Source organism: Urocitellus parryii, chromosome X (assembly GCF_045843805.1).
Source record: "Urocitellus parryii isolate mUroPar1 chromosome X, mUroPar1.hap1, whole genome shotgun sequence".
Classification (NCBI taxonomy): Eukaryota; Metazoa; Chordata; class Mammalia; order Rodentia; family Sciuridae; genus Urocitellus; species Urocitellus parryii.
In genome coordinates this window covers 42,584,612-42,608,490 of record NC_135547.1, presented here as the reverse complement: position 1 = coordinate 42,608,490, position 23,879 = coordinate 42,584,612, and positions in this window count along the sequence as shown.

The window sequence follows — 23,879 nt, the reverse complement described above, 5'->3', positions numbered from 1 at the left end:
AAGGACTCTCAAGTTAGAAAAGTTACCCTAAGAGCTATACCAGAATTTCACAACCAAGAGAAATGATGACAGATAGGATGGGGGCCATGGTACATGTCTTGTTGCTCACCTCACAGAGAAACAGATGAAAACTTTATTTTCTTTATGGGCATGATACTGCCCCAGCTTGACCTTACAAAGAACACGGTGGCTTCTTTAGTAGGAGTCCCTGAGGAGAACCATGAAGGATATCTTCTCTTTGCTTCTAAAATATGAGAAGAACTGCTTCTTAACTCTGAGAGAAGTTCTGTCCCCTTGAACTATGTATACAGGTCCTTACTAATAAATATGAATATTCCCCTTCAAACTCCAAAATCTTCTTTCTACAACTGTCCATGGATCATGGTCTGTAATAGCCATGAGGCCATGTAGGGTCGTATATTGGAAGTGAGCAGATTGCTGCATTTCCTCAAGGGAAAAATCAGGTTCCAAATGTCAGAGGTCCAGATTGACTTGTCAATGACTGGAAAAAAACAGGAACTCTGTGGGAGTTCATCACTTGTCAGACACCTTTCTTTCTCCTTCCATTACACATACGTGTTTCCAAACAATGACCTGTGTGTCATCGCACAGGCAGAACTCGTTATGTGGCTTGCCTTCCTCTGTACGTGGAAGTTTTGATATCCCCAGGTTCTGCAATAGTGATATTTCTCCAAAGCGTCCTGAGAGTTCATGGGCACCCTAGCCACACCAATCAACTTATCCTCCTGACAGCCCAGAGGAATCTGGTAACAAGAGCATGTCAGATCAGATCTTATGCATTGTTCAGGGGCAAAAGAAATCGATTCCCGTACATGGCCTTAGCTCTGTGTTGTGAATGAAGTCATCACCTTTTGGGTGTTAGCATTTTCTGTGCTTCTTCATTCGCTCAGCTATAGCAGTGTGAATCAGAGGTGAGCCTTTTTGATCTGGTTCAATGCTGACGTGGAAATGACAAATGTAATGTGTCATGGAAATGACACGCATCTTGTGAGTCAAGAGCCAAAGAACTTTCTCTATTGACTACCATTGAAGTAATAACTTGTGGCTGGATTGAGATTAAAAAAGCAGTGCTAGGGATTGACTAGGCCTTCCATGCATCAGGAATGCCTCTCAGAGTTTCCCCTGATGGGTTAGTCAGATTGGGTGTGGGTTCTTGATGGCCAATGATGGCAAATATCAGAACCCTCGTGAAACCAAACAAAGTCCTGAAATACACAGGAAAGGGCATCTCAGAGATATTTCTCATCCTTGAGTCTGTGGTTCAATTGCAGCAGCTTGGGAGCTCAGAGATTTTGGTGTTCCTTCACAGCCAAGCAGGCAATAAGTCGACCCCAAACAAATCCTCACTGTGACTGTGGTGGCAATCAGAATCCTTCATCAATTGTAAGCTTACTCCATCATCTATTCCTTGAACAGTTTGTTCCACACAGTACCATTAATATAAAGGTAGCTAAGTATGTCCCTTAAGCATTTGTTCATCCATTACCCTTGTAATTGGTATAACTTGCAGAGCTGATGCTCCAGTGATGAATAGAACTCTGGGAGTGAGAGACATAGAGACACAGATTGCATGTATGTTTATCTATCTATCTATCTATCTATATATGTGTGTGTGTGTGTGTGTGTTTCATATATGTTTCCAATACATATGTATATGTGCGTGCGTGTGTGTGTGTGTGTGTGTGTGTGCGTGTGTGTATTTCCCATTGTAGGCAGTGCTATTTCTATACAGGCAATATGACATTTTGTTTTTTTTATGAGAAGCATCTATGTGATTGAGTCCTAGGACTTGGATCAGATATAATTACAGGCAGGAAAGGCTGAAACTGTGAATCAATTACAAGCCTGTGCAAAGTCTATCATGACAGTGTGTTTGTGTGAGTCTGTCTGGGTCTCTGTGTATTTCTTAGAGGGAGAGGGTGTTGGGTTCTTCCTGTTGTGTGGGAGATGCTGGCAGCTCTTGCTGAGAGGAGCCTGAAGAGGCTGAGTCACCAGTCAGTGTTTTTCCTTCATTGATTCTGTGAGGGCGACTATGCTAGCTGGGCCTTTTGATGTCTGGTTTCATAAAGCAGAGCTCTCTGACCTTTTCTAAGTAAGCACGGTGCTGAAGACAGCTTTTCCCTCAGTATTTTCAAGATGTGTGGCACATGTCATAAAAAACCCTCGGGGTAATAATATTGAAGGTACATTAGTAACAGACACAATCAATGTTGGCAAGATTTTTCAGTGAAGTGCCAGATATTAGAAATTTCATTTTGGATATTCATAGGTCTTTGTTCCAGACCAATATCAGCTCTGCCATTCTCTCAGAGAAGAAGCCACGGAAATCAAAGTGCTGTTGTGTTCCAATAAAATTGATTAGAAAGAAAAGGAGACATGGCAGGACAGATACTACTCTCAGGCCATCATTTCTTAGCCCCTGATAGAAAAGATTAGATACCTAAGTGTTTGCAGGTGCCTCATGCTATCCTTCTGGGCTGTAATACATCATCATTTTGCTCATCACAGACATACCTGAGGCTGAGTTTGGACACAAACTGTCTAAAGGTAAAGCTGTGTCTTTTCTAGCCACTAATTCAAATCTCTGTATGGCTGTCCTGTACTTGTGGCATAAGGCCCAGGCTCCCTAGAAAGACTCCTTGAGGAAAGTGTGGGTGCCTGCCAATAGATATCGATTTTGATGGAGTTAATAGGAACACTTTGAAAGAAATGTGTTGTCTCTTTAGTCCTTCTTCCTGATATTCATTCATGATATCTGCTGAGAGAAGAGCCAGATGGTAGATTAGAGGTATCTAAATATGTCAGTTCCACATTTCTTCAATGCCCTGATTTTGTGGTCTGGCCTCTGAGATCAGTGTTGCTCCTTTCCCACTGTTGCCCCTTCCTTCTGATCATTGGCAATGCCCCGGGGAGAAGGAAACCTAGGGGAGCAAGGAGCAGGTGCAATTCCCATTCTGCTTCCTCATGCTTGCAATGTCACCCAACAAAGGCCCTTCACCCAGCAGTGCCTTGTTGTTGCTTTAGGGCAGGAAGGTCCAGAGGAGATTTTCTTTCAACTTCAGGGACACAGGAGAAGGAACCATCTCAGAAAGTTCAACTAGCAGCGGCATGCTGCTGGCCTTTCCCTCCTCAATATCTGAATCCCAGAACAGAGTTAGCCCTCCTCCCATACTTTGCTTCCACTCAGGCCAATTGGCTTTTCTCTCTCCTTATGCTCTCTGGAAGTTACTTTAAAGGCATTGGAAAAACAACCAGATGCACTGCTTTTAACATGAAACAATGGACTGAACACTGAAGTTGAAGGTCATTGTTCACTACAAGCAGTGATCCTGGTTTTCCCAGTTTTCACATGAGTCCCATTTCCTCAGCTTTGGATATGGCACTCGGTTGCTTTTTCTATGGCTTCTTAGGTTATTTTGTTCCAAGGGATAACTGTGTAATGGTGTTCCAAAAGTATGGGCATTTCACACAAATTAAGCAGTGTTGATTTAAAGGCTCATATTTTCACCTGGTATTTTTCTTCTGTGCAAAATATCTACCTTTGTGTGTCTACTTTTCCCTTTTATAAAAGCACTTGGCAACCTGGGGCCAGGGGAGAGGCTTTTCCTTCAATCTAAGAAAGGCTGTCACCAAAACAAACTGCTATTAACATCAGGGTTCCTGATGACAGACTAATCTTCCACCTAACATCAAAAGACCAGGAGGTTGACTCTGGCCACTTCTTTGACTCAAGAACTACTCATATACAAATAATTTAAAGCCTTTCCCATTAAGCCGTGAGGTACTGGCATTGCTTGCTGTAGGGCTAAATATGTGTAAATTGAAAAGATTAGTGTGGCATTATTGTTTGTTTGCTACAATTCAGCTTCTCTCCTTCACAGACTGGTCAAGTCACCTAATCAATCAAGGACAGTGAAAGAGGCTTACCTTGCAGCAAGAGATAATCCAAGAAGCCCCACTGGCCCATGCTCAGCATTCCACAGACTCTACCCCAGCCCCCTAACAGCTCATACCATTTCACCAAGTAATTGACATGTTCAGTAAACATGCTATTTTACCACTTGCCATTATTTAAGGGAACTCCAAGCCTAGAATCTTGTTCTCCTTCTATAAATGTTCAAAGCCACCACTTGGGAAATGTGGGAATCTAAATTCCTACTTATTATGAAAGCATAGATGTTTATTGCAAGACTTTCCTTTCAAGTAAAGTGGCAAAATTCACTGTAATAAAATACCTGAGAAAATGTGAAGGACTTACGTGGCAATATTACTTCTTTATCATTCTCAGTTCACTACAAGCAGTGATCCTGTGAAGGTAGAGTGTGGAGAAATCCCCTTAGTAATATTTGCCTTTCATATTCATTTGATTATGAATCCTAACCTTTTAGACTTAAACGGGTTTTTCCCCAGGTCTTTCACAAGTACTGGATATGTATGTAAATGCAAGGTCCTCTGAGAAATTGAGGGGAGATTAAAAGAGCTAGGGTGATCATCAGCCTCTTTTACTGCTGGAGAGGTCCTGTGGGGCAGGAGCCAGAGAACACAGTGACGGGGCAGCTTCATGGCTTTCCCTGAGGATATCTACATATTTTTTTACATATTTAGTTTTTTTCATACACTATGAACCAAATTATTACTTTTATGTTTCTGGGGTGAACCCCATCCAAGCCAATCACAGTAAAATGCACACAAATGAGAACCCTGATGGATGCATTTGCTTATAAAGGCTATTCATGAAATCCACAAAATACACATGTGGGCAGAATAAAAATTTGAAATCCAGACACATTTGTTTACGCCAAACCTTTAAATCAACTGTTACAACTTTCAAGGGGGATTCCTATGATGGGGGGAGAAGAGGTGAATATCCTTGTATGACATGACCCACTCCTTCGTGGGGAACACACACACACCTGCAGGCAGGCCTTGTCCTCAGGTGATGGTGGAATATCTGAGGCCTGGAGAGTGTTACCTGAGTGCCTTGTCCCTGGTTGCCCAAGTGTCCTGGGTTATTTCCCTTTCAGTGTCCCTGTGCAGAATTCTAGCTCTGGTCAGCAGGTGGCACCTTTCTATACTCCTGTGACTCCTCAGAAGGAAGTTTGTGGGAAGGATGCTTATGGTACAACATGGAGCACACAATACAAACGTACAAAAATCTATGCATGCATTGGGGTGACAAAGCTGCGTCCGCCAAATGAGGGAGACTGGAATGTAATGACTTGGAATGATGTGCAGTTGCATGAGCAAAGTAAATTAAAGAATGACGTGCATTGGATAGTTCTGTGTCTGGGAAAAGTGCCACTAAAATAAGGTAGACACACCAGCATTCCACCTTCTCCTTAGCTCAGGTGGAGGGATTCTGTGGGTTGCACCCAGACCTGAGGGCTGTAGAGTCCTGGAGTTCCACCCTCTGATTTCTCCTCCTGTGCAATGTTGTCTGCACTTCCCTTTCTGACCCAGGACTGTGTTATAAGTGTTGGAGAGACAGGTGAGAGAAGTTGTTGTTTTGAAAGTCAGCTTGTTGGACTCTTACGAAGCAGTCATATGACCATCTTCCTTAATTCTACAATCCAAACTGCTCTTTTTGATTTTAATCCATTTTTATTCTGAAACAACTTATGGAGACTATGAAATATAAATAATATTATCTTAAGAGTATAGCACATTAGGGCTGGGGTTGTAGTTCAGTGGTAGAGTGCTGTCCTAGCATGTGTAAGGTACTAGGTTCAATGCTCAGCACCACATAAAATAAATTTAATGAAAGGTATTGTGGGGCTGAGATTTGTGGTTCAGTGGTAGAATGCTTGCCTAGCATGTGAGAGGCACTGGGTTTGATTCTCAGCACTTCATATAAATAAACAAAATAAAGTCCATTGACAACCAAAAGAACTTTAAAAATAAGTATTGTGTCCATCTACAACTTAAAAAACAATATAGCACATTGTAGCACTTCATGCTAACATGATGGGTTTTTTGATTCCTACAGTTTTTTATGCAATCATAGATACTTACATGCACAGATTATACAAAACATTTTTTCACTCAATGTTGTATTTAAGCTACTTTTCATGTAAATAAATATTTGTCAAAGTTCTTTGTGATTTTTAAAGCAATTTGTTTCTAAAATTCACCTTTAGAAATTTCAAGCAATGAAAAAAAATATATAACATGGAAGATGAATTTTTTTCTCAATCTTCTTTTCTTTTCTTTTTTTTTGAGAGAGAGGGGAGAGAGAGAGAGAGAGAGAGAGAGAGAGAGAGAGAGAGAGAGAGAGAGAATTTTGAATGTTTAATTTTTAGTTCTCGGCGGACACAACATCTTTGTTGGTATGTGGTGCTGAGGATCGAACCCGGGTCGCACGCATGCCAGGCGAGCGCGCTACCGCTTGAGCCACATCCCCAGCCCTCAATCTTCTTTTCTTAATCCAAAATTCTTTTGCTGTGTTTGTGTATACTTTCCCATTTTCTGTATAGATTTTAGAAATATATATTACAATACATTTGTATATTTTATCACTTGTGTTGACTTCAAATTTTGTTTTCTAAATATTTTTATAATAATACTTATATTTGTTTATACATGCTCTTATATGCAATATACATATATAAGTTGTAATTTTATTTATGCATATATAGTTTGATGATAATATGCACAAATCTTTTTCTTGGAACAGTAGATTATCTCACAAGTATGTAGGATTCTACTTCAGACAACTGAGACAACTTGGCTATCAAATCATAGGTGTCATCTGAGGACACAGTAAAACTTGTAAATATCTGGTATCTGATGAGTAAGTCATCTTCATTTCTTCTCAGGAAGACTTATATACCTTTCTCACAAAATTCAGTTGATTCAGTCAGAAATAACTTCCTAAGCTCTAACACACACACACACACACACACACACACCATATTCACATGAATTCTGATATTAATTCACGTATACTATAATTAATGCCTATGTACATTCCTGCAAGTTTTTTTTTCTAATTTTGGTATTACTTTCAACTTCAATTACTCACTTATTATCAAAATTCTTGGGAAAAAATCTAGAATAATGTTTAAAATTAAAAAGAAATAGGCCTCGGTTTGTGGCACAGTGGTAGAGTGCCTGCCTAGCATGTGTGAGGCACTGGGTTTGATCCTCATCACCACATAAAAATAAATAAAATAAAGGTTCATCAACAACTAAAAAAATAAATTAAAAAGAAAGAAATATATAAAGCATTAGTATCCCAATAATCCAGGAATACTTACTATAAATATTTTGATCCATATACCCCAGGATTTTAATCCTACTTATACATATGCTTATATAAAATATCAAAGCTATTTAAGAATGTACAGTTGGGGCTGGGGATGTGGCTCAAGCGGTAGTGCACTCGCCTGGCATGCGTGTGGCCCGGGTTCGATCCTCAGCACCACATACAAAGATGTTGTGTCCGCCAAATACCAAAAAATAAATATTAAAAATTCTCTCTCTCTCTCTCCCTCTCTCTCACTCTTTCTTTAAAAAAAAAAAAAAAAAAGAATGTACAGTCCATTTAGATATTTGTCAATATTCACATTTGCTAACATCTTTTTAGAGGTAAACTCATTTTAAACAGTACTATAAATACATATTAAAGTAATATTTATTGTTTTGTTACAAAAGAATTACATGCCTGATAGAAACGAAGATAAGGAAAATACATTAAATAAAAATATTTAGCTGTTCCTTCACAGTGCGCTTTGATCCTATAAACACACTCTTTTTTTTTCTCAATCTAATAAAACCTTGTGTTTTCTTTTTCTGAGTGCATCAGAGTTGTATATAAAAGTTGGGTTCATTTTGATATAACCATACCTGAACAAAATTTAATTTACCTAATTTCAGTCCCTGGTACCCACTCTTTCCCATCCCTCCTCCGTTTCCCTATTGCCCTGACTCTACCACACATTTATTATTTATTTTAATTGTTGATACATACACACACACACACACACACACACACACACATGAAGGTAGAATTTACTGTGGTATATTTATACATGTATTTAGCATAGTTTTATCAAATTAATTTTGCATTTACTCAGCTTTCCCTCCTCCCTCCCACTGAATCTCCTTCTTCTATTCCAATAATCTTTCCTCTATGATATCCAAGCAGCTCCACCCCCCTACTTTCCCTTACTTTGCTCTGTTTTCCATGTATAAGAGAAATCATTTGACCTTTGATTTTTTGAGTTTGGTTTACTTCACTTAGCATGATAGTCTCCCATTCCATTCACTTGCAGGAAAATGCTATAATTTCATTATTCTTTATGAGTAAGTAAAACTCCCTTGTGTGTGTGTGTAAACAATTTCTTAATTCACTCACCTGTTGATGGGTATCTGGGCTGGTTTCATATCTTGGCTCTTTTGAGGTGCATTGTAATAAACATGGATGTGGCTGTATCACCATAACATGCTGATTTTAGTGCTTTGGGATATATTCCTGAGGAGTGGGTTAGCTAGGTCATATGGTGGGTCCACTCCTAGCATTTTGAGGAATCTACACTGCTTTCCAAAGTGGTTGTACTAATTTTTAGTCCCACCAACAATGTATGAGTGTACCTTTCTCCCCACACCCTTGCCAGCATTTTTTATTATTTGTAATTTTGATGTTTGCAATTCTAACTGGAGTGAAATGAAAGTTAAATGTAGTTTTGATTTGCATTTCCATATTTGATAGAAATGTTGGAGATTTTTTCATGTATTAGTTGGCTATTTGTATTTCTTCTTTTGAGAAATATCTGTTTACTTATTTTGCCCATTTATTAATTGTTTTTTAATTTCATCAAGATTGGGTCCTTTAGAAGACGTCTATCTTGCTTTAGCTTTGGGTCCTCCCCCCCAGAGGTGCTGGGAAAATGCCCAGATTCCTATAGAATTCCCACCCCTGGTTCTCTTTGTCAGTCCAGGACTCTGAGGTTGGATGTTCCAAGGGTGCTATGCTGTGTCTGCTGGCTCTTTCTATTGTGTGAAGGAGCACAGGATGCAGAGCTCAGGGCTGTTACTCTGACTGTAGTGAGATGTTGCACATCTGCTCACCTCTACAGGGTCCTCTTCCATGTGGCATAAAGTCTGGTTGCTGTCTGAAAGTGCAGGCTCTATGATTGTGGGCTCTCTGTGAGTAGTTTGTGGTATGGAAGCATCCCCTCCTGATCATTGAAGATCCCCAGTACACTGTCTTGAGAATAAGAAAGAGACTCAGCTGGTACACATTTATCCAAGCTCTTACTATCTGTGGTTGTGAATTGGGGGTACTATTCCCCTCTGCTTACTGGGAAAGAGTTCTTCTGACTGTACTGGAGCTCCCACTGCCCACAACTGTGAATTGTAGGTGTCATTCTCCCCACACTGCCTGGTACAGAGAAAGTTGTCTTTGAGATCTAACTGCCTACAACTGTAAATCACGGGTGTCCTCTCATATCTGCCTGAGCTCCCCTGGAGGCTTTGTGGGATACTGAATTAGGCTAGTACGTCCCAGGAGTGACTAGCTCTCAAGTCCCACCCCACTCTCCTTGTCTGTAGTGAGGGGGAAGGGGTTTCAGTAATGTTCAGCTAGCAGTGATCCTTCTACAAGTTCCATCTAGATGGATTGTTGAGGCATCCCTCTGCTTTTATTTGTTGCTATCTGAATGTGGAGAGATTCTGTGTTGATTTAATATCTTCTATGGAGGATGGATAGCTATGAACTCTACAAAATGGCTACCATACCTAGTATGAATTTCAGTCCACAATTTGGGTTAAACTACTTATTCTCCTATTCTCCTTCACTTGTTACTTTTTTCCCCTTTATTTTATTTTTGTACCAGGCATTGAACTCAGGGATGCCTAACCACTGAGCCACATCCCCAGACCTTTTTTGTATTTTATTAGGGACTGAATCTTGCTGAGTTGCTTAGGACTTTGGTAAGTTGCTGAGGCTGGCTTTGAACTCCTGATCTGTCTTTGAAACTTTGAACTGCCTCAGCCTCCTGAGCTGCTGGGATTATAGGTGTGAGGAACTGCCATGCAGACTTTGTTGCTCTTGTCACGTTTTTATTCAGTCTGCTTTTTATTTTCAGTAGTTAAGAAAGTGAGCCTATGTGTTTTTCCTCACTCTCTTTTTCTCTTTATTGCCCCTACACCCTCACCCAACCCAAGTTTGGTTTCAGGTTTAGGGAACTCTATCCTTATTTTCTATTTCAGTAACCAAACTTCAAGTCTCTCTAAATCTCAGAATGTCCAGGATTGAGTTTTAGATTTTTTTACTCTGTCACCCAACTCTGGTAAGCTCTTCTTTTGCTATCTCTTTTCTGGACTGTGGAGGTCAGGACTTACTGCCTTGCTCTGCTCTGCCATATTCATCTCCAATTTCTTATATTATGTTAAAAGTTTCTGATTTTCTGTGTGTCTATGTTGGTTTTGCTATACAATGTTGAATTTCAATGAATTCCCTTAGTCACTAAACTTGCTGAGGACCAGTGTTCCAGTTTTTTTAAATCTTGAGCTAAGGAACTGCAGGGAAGTGTACCTTTTCTATACGCCGCCATTTTCCCTCCATCAATATAATCTTAAAGATACTCTTCTTTTCATGTTTTGTATTAATAGGAATATCTCTTTACTCTTCTAGGGACAGAGAAATAAATATGGATGACAAACAGAGAAATAATGATATATAAATATTGATCCTCTTTTCCACACCAGTACTGATGCCAAACTCATAGATCATTGAACACCAGGCTAACTCTAAAAAAAATAAATAAATTTCATTGAAGACCATGGGAATAAAATGTAATCAATATCTAATTTTAGAATCAAATCAAATACTACTTGAAATGTGAAAATAATAAGTATATGACAAAGGGGAAATACTGTAACTAGTAAATTTGAAATCCATAGCATCATAGTCAATTTTAGATTATTAAGAAATAAATTTGTCAAATTGAGTAGTTTATTTTTAAGTCCCTGTTTAACTTCTATTCTATGACATTTACTATTTTTAAAGAATGAAATAATTAGATGAAAAGTAGTGTTTTTCCAGTTAGCAACCTTGGTTTTGGAGCAAATATTTTGGAAGCTGTATTTTCTTAAATAAATTCTAAAATAATGGTTTAAATAACTTCTGAAGTAAAAAGAAACACAACCCTCAGCAAGGATGAGGATATATTTCTTGATATAAATCCTGTCATACCATTATCCAAAGGCAATGATTCATTTACCACAATGTTCCTTTCCTACAATTACTAGCTATTTGTTAAAGCTTCTTATAAGCAGTAAGATTTATAATTTAAAGCCTCCAACAAAGTTTTTCAAAAAATATGAGGTGAAAGTTCCCTTTATCAAAGCCACAATTTACAAAATTGCTCTCATAAAGAAAATAATCCTTGCCTATTCTTGAACATTTCCATCTCCAGAATAATTTTAGCATAAATTTTCAGACAAGAATTTATACAAAAGCTTTTAAGATTTCATTGTGTCCATCATGAATTTGCAGAATGATTGAGTAAATTTTTGTATTTTTAAATTATTTTTCTCTTATGATATTCACTGATTGCAGATATTGCTTCAGAGGTTCATTATTAGAAGAGGGTTTCTAGTACATACTAGAAAATTTAAATGTACATACATAAAAATTCAGATGTCAACTATTGCAAGCAAAACTTATGAAATTGCCCTACGTTTTCTAATTAGGAATAAAACTTAGACCTGTACTTGCTTTCCTAATTATATAATATTATCATAAATACAGACACATATGTTCAAATGACAAAATTTTCAGTTTTCAAGTTCTGAGTCCCAATATTTCCCTAAACAACCAACCACAAAACCTATTAATCCAGTGTACCACTTCAAGTACTATCTCCCACATAGAAAATGCAAGACACTCTTTTGACAAAGAGCTATATAGATTTCATGAATGATTTTAAGGAATTAGTTTAAGACTAGAGTGAAAATGTTCCCTTTTGAAGGCTATTACTCTACAAAACTTAGGTTGTTGTTGAGGAGGGCAGCTTTCTTTCAGAGATGCTCTTTTAACTTTCTAGATCCCATTACTCTGCCACAGATGGAGCATTTTATATATCACATACAGTGTTCTGGGTTAAAAGGTCAGGGGTAACCTCTTGTCCTGAAAATGAGACCTCTTTAATTACCAATAACCAGATTTGTGAACAATATGTATTTTCCTGAACCTGTTGATTTCCTCGCATTTTGTATAAGAATAAAAAGTTTCTTGTCCTATCCAAACTGAATCAGGAGGACATAGATAATTTAAACAGATCAATTACAAGTAATGAAATAGAAAATGTCATCAAAAGCTTACCCAGAAAAGCCCATGACCAGATGGATTCTCAGCTGAGTTCTATAAGATCTTCAAAGAAGAACACTGATACTCCTCAAAGTATTCCATGAAACAGAAAAGGACAGAAATCTTCCTAACTCATTCTATGAGGCCAATATCACCCTGATACCAAAATCAGACAAAGACACATGAAAGAAATAAAACTTCAGACCAATATCCCTGAGGAACATAGACACAAAAATTCTCAATAAAACTCTGGCAAATCACATATAAAAACATATTTAAAAGATAGTGCACCACAGTCAATTAGGGTTCATCCCAGGGATACAATGTTGGTTTGACATACAGAAATAAATAAATGTAATTCATCACATCAATAGCTTTATAAACAAAAATCATACGATCATCTCAATAGATGCAGAAAAAGCATCTGACAAAATAAAACACCCCTTCATGTTCAAAACACAAGAAAAACTAGGGATAGTAGGAACACACCTCAACATCGCAAAAGATATACATGCTAAACCCAAGGCAAATATAATTCTAAATGGAAAAAAAAATTAAAAGCATTCCCTCTAAAAACTGGAACAAGACAAGGATGCCCTCTTTCTCCACTTATATTCAACATCATTCTTGAAACTCTAGCCAGAGCAATTATACAGGAGAAAGAAATTAAAGGGATACAAATAGGAAAAGAAGAACTCAAACTATCATTATTTGCAGAAGACATAATTCTATATTTAGAGATCCAAAAAATTCTACCAGAAACTTGTAGAACTAATAAACAAATTCAGCCAAGTAGCAGAATATAAAATCAACACCCATAAACCAAATGCGCTCCTATATGTAAGTGATGAACTACTGAAAGAGAAATTAGGAAAACTACCTCATTCACAATAGCTTAAAAAAAATAAGAGAGTAAATCTAACAAAAGAGGTAAAAAAAACCCTCTAAAATGAAAAATACAGAACACTTAAGAAAGAAATTGAAGAAGAACTCGGAAGATGGAAAGATCTCCCATGCTCCTGGATCGGCAGAATTAATATTGTCAAAATGGCCATACTACCAAAAGCATTATACAGATTTAATGCCATTCCAATTAAAATCCCAATGACATTCTCTATAGAACTAAAAAAAGCAATCATGAAATTCATTTGGTAAAATAAAAGAACCAGAATAGCCCAATCACTCTTAGCAAGAAGAGTGAAACAGGAGGCATCATGTATTTTAAGGTCTGGTATCTGATACCAGACCTTAAACTATACTACAGAGCCATAGTAATAAGAATGACATGGTATTAGACCAAAAACAGATACACAGACCTATTGGTACACAATAGGAGACACAGAGAGAAATCCAAATAAACATAGTTATCTCATACTAGACAAAGGTGCCAAAAACATTCAATGGAAAAAAGATAGTCTATTCAATAAATGGTGCTGGGAAAATTGGGAATCCACATGCAACAAAATGAAATTAAACCACTATCTCTCATCCTGCAGGAAACTCAACTCAAAGTGGATCAAATACTTAGCACTAGACCAGAGACCCTGCACCTAATAAAGAAAAAACAGGCCCAAATCTTCACCATGTTGGCTTAGGATCCGAATTCCTTAACAAGACTCCTAAAGCACAAAAAGTAAAATCAAGAATCAATAAATGGGATGGATTCAAACTAAAAAGCTCCTTCTCAGCAAAGGAAACAATTAATAATGTGATGAGAGAGCCTACATGGGAGAAAATCTTTACCACATGCACCTCAGATAGAGAATTAATCTCCAGGATATATAAAGAACTAAAAAAAAATTAACACCCCACCCCCCAAAAAAAAACAAATAACCAGGGCTGGGGTTGTAGCTCAGTGGTAGAGCACTTGCCTCACACGTGTTAGGCCCTGGGTTCAATCCTCAGCACCAACAAAAATAAACAAATAAAAATAAATATATTGTGTCCATTTACAACTAAAAACAAGTTTAAAACAAAACAAAAAATAACACAATCAGTAAGTAGGCTAAGTAAGGAACAGAACAGACACTTCACAGAAGAAGAAATACAATTGATTAGCAAATTTATGAAAAAATCTTCAGCATCTTTAACAATTAGAGAAATGCAAATCTTACCCCAGTCAGAATGAATACAAGCAGCAATAAATGTTGCCAGGATGTGGGGGAAAAGGTACACTCATACATTGTTGGTGGGAATGCAAATTGGTGCAACCATTATGGAAAGCAAAATGGAGATTCCTCAGAAAACTTGGAATGGAACCACCATTTGACCCAGCTATCTTATTTCTTGGTTCATACCCAAAGGACTTAAAATCAACATTTTACAGTGATGCAGCCACATCAATGTTTAGAGCAGCTCAACTCACAGTAGCTAAAGTATGGAACCAATCTAGGTGCCCTTCAACACATGAATGGAAAAAAATGTGAGATATATATATATATATATATATATATATATATATATATATATATATATTACTCAGCTTTAAAGAAAAATGAAATTATGGCTTTTGCCATAAATGGATGGAGCTGAAGAATATCATGCTAAATGAAGTAAGAATATTCCCCAAAACCAAAGGCCAAATAATTTCTCTGATATGATGATGCTTATTCACAATAATGGGTGGGGGTTGGGAAGAATAGAATTACTTTAGATAGAGGGGAGTGAATGAAGGGGAGGGGTATGGGGGTAGGAAGGATAGTAAAATTAAACATACATTATTATGGTATGTACATATATGAGTAATTGACTAATGTGATTCTACAACATGTACAATGAGAAATTATACTCCATTAATGTATATTAAAGTGCATACATACATTCTACTGTCATATATAATTAGGACAAATAATTTTTTTAAAAAATTTGTAACTTAAAATAGGCCACTAAAAATAAGTTTCTTGTGTCCACAAAATAATCACCCTGATCACAAAACCAGGCAAAGACACATCAAAGAAAGAAAACTTCAGACCAATATCTCTAATGAACATAGATGCAAAAATTCTCAATAAAATTCTAGCAAATCAAATACAAAAAATATCAAGAAGATTGTTCACCATGATCAAGTGGGATTCATCCCAGGGATGCAAGGTTGGTTCAACATATGGAAATCAATAAATGTAATTCATCACATCAATAGACTTAAAGATAAGAATCATATGATCATTTCAATAGATGAAGAAAAAGCATTTGGTAAAATACAGCACCCCCTTGAGTTCAAAACACTAGAAAAACCAGGGATAACAGAAAAATATCTCAATATCGTAAAGGCTATCTATGCTAAGCCTCAGGCCAACATCATTCTAAATGGAGAAAAATTGAAGGCATTCCCTCTAAAAACTGAAACAAGACAGGATGCCCTCTTCCACCCCTTCTGTTCAACATAGTTCTAGAAACACTGGCCAGAGCAATTAGACAAAAGAATTCAAAGGGATGTGTATAGGAAAAGAAGAACTTAAATTAGCACTACTTGCTGATGGTATGATTCCATACCTAGAATATCCAAAAAACTCCACCAGAAAACTTCTAGAACTAGTTAATGAATTCAGCAAAGTAGCAGGATATAAAATCAATACCCATAAATCAAAAGCATTTCTATATATCAGTGACAAAGCCTCTGAGAAGGAAATGAGGAAAACTATCCCATTCACAATAACCTCAAAAAATAAGATACTTGGGAATCAACTTAACAAAAGAGGTGAAAGATCTATACAATGAAAACTACAGAACCCTAAAGAGAGAAATCAAAGAAGACCTTAGAAGATGGAAAGATCTACCTTGTTCTAGGATAGGCAGAATTAATATTATAAAAATGGCCATACTACCAAAAGAACTATACAGATTTAATGCAATTCCAATCAAAATCCCAATGACATTCCTCATAGAAATAGAAAAAGCAGTCATGAAATTCATCTGGAAAAATAAGAGACCCAGAATAGCTAAAACAATCCTTAGCAGGAAGAGTGACACAGGTGACATCACTATACCAGACCTTAAACTATACTACAGAGCAATAGTAACTAAAACAGCATGCTATTGGAACCAAAACAGACTGGTAGACCCATGGTACAGAATAGAGGGCACAGAAACTAACCACAAATTACAACTATCTTATATTAGACAGAGGTGCCAAAAACATGCACTAGAGAAAAGATAGCATTTCAACAAATGATGCTGGGAAAACTGGAAATCCAAATGCAACAAAATGAAATTAAATCCATATCTCTCACCATGCACGAAACTTAACTCAAAATGGATCAAGGACCTAGTAATTAAACCAGAGACTCTGTGTCTAATAGAAGAAAAAGTAGGCCCTAATCTTCATCATGTGGCATTAGGCCCCAACTTCCTTAACAAGATTCATATAGTTCAAGAATTAAAACCAAGAATCAATAAATGGGATGGATTCAGATGAAAAAGTTTCTTCTCAGCAAAAGAAACAATCTGTGAGGTGAACAGATAGAGCCTACATCCTGGGAGCAAATCTTCACCCCTCACACATCAGATAGAGCACCAATCTCTAGTGTATATACAGAACTCAAAAATCTAAGCACCAAAAAAAAAAAAAAAAACAACCCAATCAACAAATGGGCCAAGGACCTGAACAGACACATCTCAGAAGAGGATATACAGTCAATCAACAAATATATGAAAAAATGTTCATCATCTCTAGCAATCAGAGAAATGCACTGTAGTTTATCAAAACAACAACAATGAAATTGGATATAATGTGCTATGTATGGATTGAAAATCCATGGGTAGGTCAACAATGATGTGTTACTTTTCACTTACAAAAACTGATGCAGATCTGAATGAACTAACAGAAAAAATACAGGTTCAAAAATATAGGCTAGTAACCAAACAACACAAATGATTCCATTTATGTAAAACATATACATAGACAACAATGCTACATATGTTTAACTCAACATAAAAATTACAATATCTTGAATGGTCAACAGAAATCTGATGACATGAGACATGAGAGGAACAAGGGCAGAATAATGGTAAAGGTAGGACTGACTTTCCCTATCATATTATAAAATATTATTGGAAGAATGCATTTACATGTACATATGCACTTAAGTATTACTTTATAAATACTCTAAGGAGATATGAAATAAAATATATAAGTGAACAAAAACAAATCAAACAACAAAATGGTGCCATACAAAAGAGAATGTGAAGCAAATATCTTTAAAATTGTCTTAGGCTGATAATTATCAATGTAAGGTTATATACCTAACCACATAAGAAATGTGAAACTAGAGTACCAGGAAAGGGCTTAGAGAAGTAGAATGTTCAAAGGAACAAAATAAAGGACAATATGAAGTGGAATATTGAAGATGTGCTAATCCCAAAATATACCATCTATACACACAGAGATAAATACAAACATACAACCTAGCACATACACATCTGGGCCTATCATTGTGAAATTCCTAGAAACCAAAGATAATGAAGAAATTTGGAAGAAACAAAATGAAAAACAAATAATTCACAATTCTCTACCCCTCCTTTTTTTAAGTCAGAAAGAACTTGATAGCTTTATTTTGAATCCAAATAGGCATATAGGAAGCAATGATTTAATAGAGATACCAGTAGTAGAGGAAGCAACATGTACTTTCTGGAAAAAGCATAGGGAAATTTTGGTGATTCTAAAATCTGTTTAACTTGGAGAAGGGGACACTGAAATCTGGGACACAGACTTCTAAAGAATTACAGATGCTTACCCAGAGTTTCTATAGATTACTGCAGGGATCCTTAAAACCCAAGACACCATACTTAATGGTTACAGTTATCTATTCATTGCTAATACCAAAGCATTAGGATCTGTAAGCTGAGACCAAGAGCTCAGAGGAGAGAGAGATAAACAGTACAGTGTAACTGGTCTTTCTGATCAGACTGTGTATGGAGAGTCCTTGAATATTTAGACATGAACCATATTATGGATTATTTGCCCCTACTGAGATCACCTGGCTTATTTATTTTAAAAAGGCTTTATTTATAAAGCATCTTACAGGTCAAAATTAAGAGAAACAGAAACAGAGAGGAAAACAAATTCTGTTCCTCATTCTTCCACACGCCTTGTCTCCTGGTAAACACAAATTGCAGAGACTAACAGGAAGCAGATTGGTAAAGACAAAATTACATTGGTAGGGTGGTCCCTGAACCAGTATCATGGATTTTGAGCCACAAGACTTTTTAGATATTCTTTTTTAAAATATTTTTTTAGTTGTAGATGGACACAATATCTTTATTTATTTTTATTTTTATTTTTTTTTTGTGGTGCTGAGGATCCAACTCAGCACGTCACCCATGCAAGGCAAGCACTCTACCCCTGAGCTACAGCCCCAGCCCAAGACTTAGATATTCTTTAGTTAGCAAATGATTCTTCCTAAAGCACATACCCTGACATAAAAGTCATCAGTAAGTCTTTTAGATGCTATGCATTTATTCTGAAACATAATAAACATAGAAATAACTATAAAATCAATAATGTTCACATCCTAAAATGCAAAAACAAAAATCAGAAGCATTGCTAAGGAGCTTGTGCCTTATCCTTCTGTATAAATTAAGAGCCATTTACAGATTTCAATTAGTGGGGTGATAGCAGGAAATTTGTACTTTACTGAGAATGTTTATTAATTCATATGTCAGCTAAAAGGGTGCCACCTGCAGACCACAGTGAAATCTTTGCATATTTATGTAGGGAACAAAAGGGAAGAAAGGAAAATATTTAAAGTGAAGAATTCTCTTAAAGTTTGAGTGCTTCTCTTAATACCACCCTGTCAAGGAAACATGTCAAAGACTTGGTAATGGGCACTGGAGATTACTGAGGGTGCTTCTAGTGGAATGCCGAACATTGACTAATGGACCTTCCAGGAATTATCTCATTCTGTTGGGATATAACCCTTTCATTGTTTTTGACTGATTAGGCTACTATATCACTCTGTAAGGGACAGATGAAAACATGTAGAAAACGGATAGCAATAGCAGCACTTCCTCTTCATAGCCATGCAAATCATTCCTATTCTTTCTAATGTATATTTTATTCTATTGGGAAAAAAAGGAAATTCAATTTGCAATTTAAAAAGTGTTTAATACTCTGCTGCTTCCCTCATTAATTATTGGGACAAATAATAACTTAGACAAGTGTTCATTCAATGATGACAGGAAAATACCAGCGTGACAGAGAAGCCTGTGAGATTTGGTGATGACAGGCAGGCAACAAAAACAAAAAGTGACAATGGGACTATATCACACAAAAAAGCTTCTGTACAGCAAAGGAAGCGACAGAACAAAGAGGAAACCTACAGGAAGGGGGAAATATTTGCAAACTATACATCTGACAAAGGGCTAATATCCAGAATATTTAAGGAACACAAACAACTCAAAACACACACACACACGCACGCGCACACACACACACACACACACACACACACACACACGCCTCCTCACTGTAAAACCCACAGCTCACTGCATACTGTCCCTGATTCTTATGGGGGGCTCCAGTGCCTTCCTAGACCAGATGCTTCTGTGAAAAGGCATAAACTCTCCAGACGCCTTCCATCATTGTCCAGGTTTTTATTGCAATATCACAAATAAACACCAGCAACTTCATTAGGACAACCTCCAATGACCTGAAGACATTTATCAATGTATAAGATTTGCTATGAAGCTAAATCGAAGAGTGGGCTTCTGTTTGGCTGAAAACAATTGAGAAAGAAATAGTACCAAATATCAATGGGACCATGAATCTGTTCCTTAATATCATTCTGGGGACTCACAAATGGAGGCAAAACATTTTTAGATATCTTAGCTGCAAGTAAGGATTCACATGGGTCCTCTGGAGATGTTTTTTAAATAAGATGATGTCATCATGGGCACACTGATAGAGAAAATTTATAGCTCACAGCAACTCTTTGGCTTCCAAAAACTATGATGAATCATGAAAAAATGAGCACATTAACATGGTTATTATAGAGTTAGGGCTGAATAAATTGGCATATTCAAGGTTGGAACTCATTTTATCCCTACTGTGTCTGGAGGAGAAAGAAAAAGGACTAGTATAGGGATGGAAGTTATCACTGATCCATTCATCATTTTCCTGGGTGATCTGACAACTGGTTAAGATTAAAACTCATACTGATTTGTTCTTGAAAAGAAATTCTAAAAAGGAACAAAGAATCATCTTCTTCATTCATCAGTCTTGGCATTCCTTCTTCAAGTTGTTTGACTGCCTCACTTTATTGGTCTCAGAAAATTAATGTTCCTTAGGCCTTCTCAGGAAGTTTTGGGACATTTTATATCAGTTGGTTACCACTATGATCCCAGTAACCACATTTGTACTTCCTCATGGATGTCATTACAAAGACTCCACTGCTGTGATGCTAAGCAGAGGGAAAAGACCATTAAGACAAAAATAATGAAAAAACTTCCAAGACAGAAAAATAAATTAGTTGACTTTTATGACAATTCCTTCAACAGAGAAACAAAAGCTGAGTTAGATCAACTCTCAGGAGGTCATAAAATGAAGAGGAGGATCTTCTTGGGGATCACCTATGTCACCTCCTTCTGGTATCAATTCAGAGTGGTCACAAGACACTCATTCAAAAACTTTTTTTAAACCTTAACATATTTTGAAAGATTTAAATCAACAGAATATATCCCTTGAGTATATTGGAATTAGGTAATAAGTTAGTAACAACAGAAAAACTGGAATTTAATTTATAAATCAGTAACAGGTGTTAGAAAATTGAACAATCTCTTTAAAAATAATCTATAGATGAACGTTTTTTGGTACAAATTAGAAATTATTTTGGATTAAATGAAAAAATAAACCAGTCAGAAATCCTTGAAATGAAGGATACAATAGATCATTCAAAAACTTAATGGGATTCCTTAAAAGTTTACTACAGGGGAGGGAAGATGGCAGATTAGAGGACAGGTATATTGTCCAATTCATGCTCCACAGGTCTGTGATTCAAGCAGCAAGAGTACTGTATTTGTAAGCTGTATGTTATGTTTTAGATATTAGGTGTTCCCAAAAGCTCATGTGTGAGACAGTGTAAGAAAGTTTAGATGTGAAATAATTGGGTTATGAGAGGCTTAATATAATCAGTGGATTAATCCCCTAATGGGGACTAGTTTGGTGGTATCTGTTGGCAGGTAGGGTGTGGCTAGTGGAGGTGGTACCTGAAGGCATGTCTTTGGGTTTATATTTTGTTTATATTTTGTTAAGCAAAACTCTGTCTCTGCTTTATGATGCTGTATTCCCAGATGCTTTCCTCTGCCACACCCTTCCACCATGATATTCTGCCTCATCTTAAGCCCCAAGGAATGGAGCCAGCTTTCTATAGACTATGACCTCTGAAACTGTGAGCCCCCCCCCCAATTTTTCCTCCTCTAATTGTCTTGTCACCTTTTTATCACAACAGCAACAGGCTTGCCAAAATGCTGGGTGAGTGATGGCATTCACTGAAATTCAATATTAGAGAGTAAAATAATCATAAAGATACAGAAATTCAAAAGCATTGAATCCAGAATAAGAAATAATACATTAGAGAAGTGCCAGCCTTGCTGGCAGTGGCAGCATCAGTGCCACCAAATCACTGCAGAGGGAAGAGGGAACGTAGGCAGGAAGAGTGAAAAACACTGTAAATAATTTTGGCATGAAAGAATATGTGGAACACAGAGTAAGGCTTATCTTGACGGACCCGGAGATGGTAGGGCAAGTTAATGATGGAAAGTGATCAGAATCTCTCACTGGCAAGGGGAGAGCTGAAGTGAGAACTATCGGCCAGCGGCAGCATGGCAACTTGTAGAGGTGGAACATCAGGAGTTCATAAAGGGCATTCAGCTTGTACCGGCAGGTACCTATCATGGGGTCCAGAGTGTGCCTGTACTAGTACAACTGAAACATGTGCAGAGAGCATCATTCCCAGGATAATTCAAGCTGGGGATACTGAGGGGAGAAAAACTCAAGTTCCCTTGGTTGTCCAGAGCCCATGGAAACATTTGGGAAAAGGTCAGAAACCGGTCAAACAGATACATCTGCACAGCAGTTCCGATACTGGGAAATTCACATCCATGGCAGTGGAATACAGGAGAACTATGGAGGATTAGATCTCCTACTCTAAAAGAGGAATTTGGGGGATGTCCTTGATCCCAGCAACATGAGGAATTGATGTAATCTCAAATACCTCCTGACAAAGTTCCAAAAGGACAGCCAGAATTAAACCCCAACCACTGGAACTTCCCATTTAGAACTTTGCATTAGCCTTACTCTCAGAATGCAATGACTTTATATGTCCAGATAAAACTCCAATTGTCATTACTCCCCAGTCTATCCTACCCTATAATGAGAGATAGGAAGCTAAAATCTACTAAAACCAGCTTCAGTTCCAGATCACACTGAATGGCACCTCACTAAGAATAAAAAGAGGTTGGGTTTAACAACCCCCAGCTCTTGATCCAAGGGGTACATAACATAAATAGAAATGCAAAGGATAGTGCATCACCATAAGCAATGAACACCCATCTTTGCCATGAGTTTTAACCACCTCAGCAGAAACAAGTCCTTCATTTATTAGGAATTTTTTCTTACTTTTTTCCTTTCCTTTTTTAAAGCTTTTTCCATTCTCTGTGCCTGCACTGATAGATTTGAGAATATATATATATATATATATATATATATATATATATATATACACACATATATATGTGTGTATGTGTATATATATATATATATATATATACACACATATATATGTGTGTATGTGTATATATATATATATATATATCCATGTATATATACACATATATACCTTCCTTTTTCCTCTATTTATTTTATTATTTTTAGTTATTTTTTAGTTATTTTTACTCCTCCTTCTTTATAGATGTCACCTGCAACCCTCTCACCTACTGCCTGTCTGTTCACTTTTTACATATTTCAAATATTTTCTTGCCTTGCCATCTCATATTTTCTTCATTTAAGGAATTATAATTTTACTATCTGTTAGAACTATTTAGTTTATATAATAACAACTACCACCATTCATGTCATTGTGATTATTAATACAGTGGATGATGTAGTTGAAACCTGCTGTTTAATGTTAGATGTAGTTCACAGCTCTTTATTGTTGACTTTAATGTTAAATGCTGTCCACACCATCCATCTTCATGTAGGAATTACTGTTAGAGATGTCATAGTAGACACAAGATATTTATTTTAAGGCTATATATTTGTTGTTACTACTGATGTCCCTTGCTCCCCCTTTTTTTAAGAAGAATTGAGAAATGACTGGGATACTACAAGTTCACAGGGCAGAGATCCTACTACTGCACTATACTCACAACTCTGCAAAGTAACAGTGAAACTCATTCCATGCACAAACTAGCTCCCATTCAACCTTCAAAACAAAGAATAGAAGAGACAAAAGTCATAAATCATTGGGCTGGGGATGTGGCACAAGCGGTAGTGCGCTCACCTGGCATGCGTGTGGCCCGGGTTTGATCCTCAGCACCATATACAAGTCAA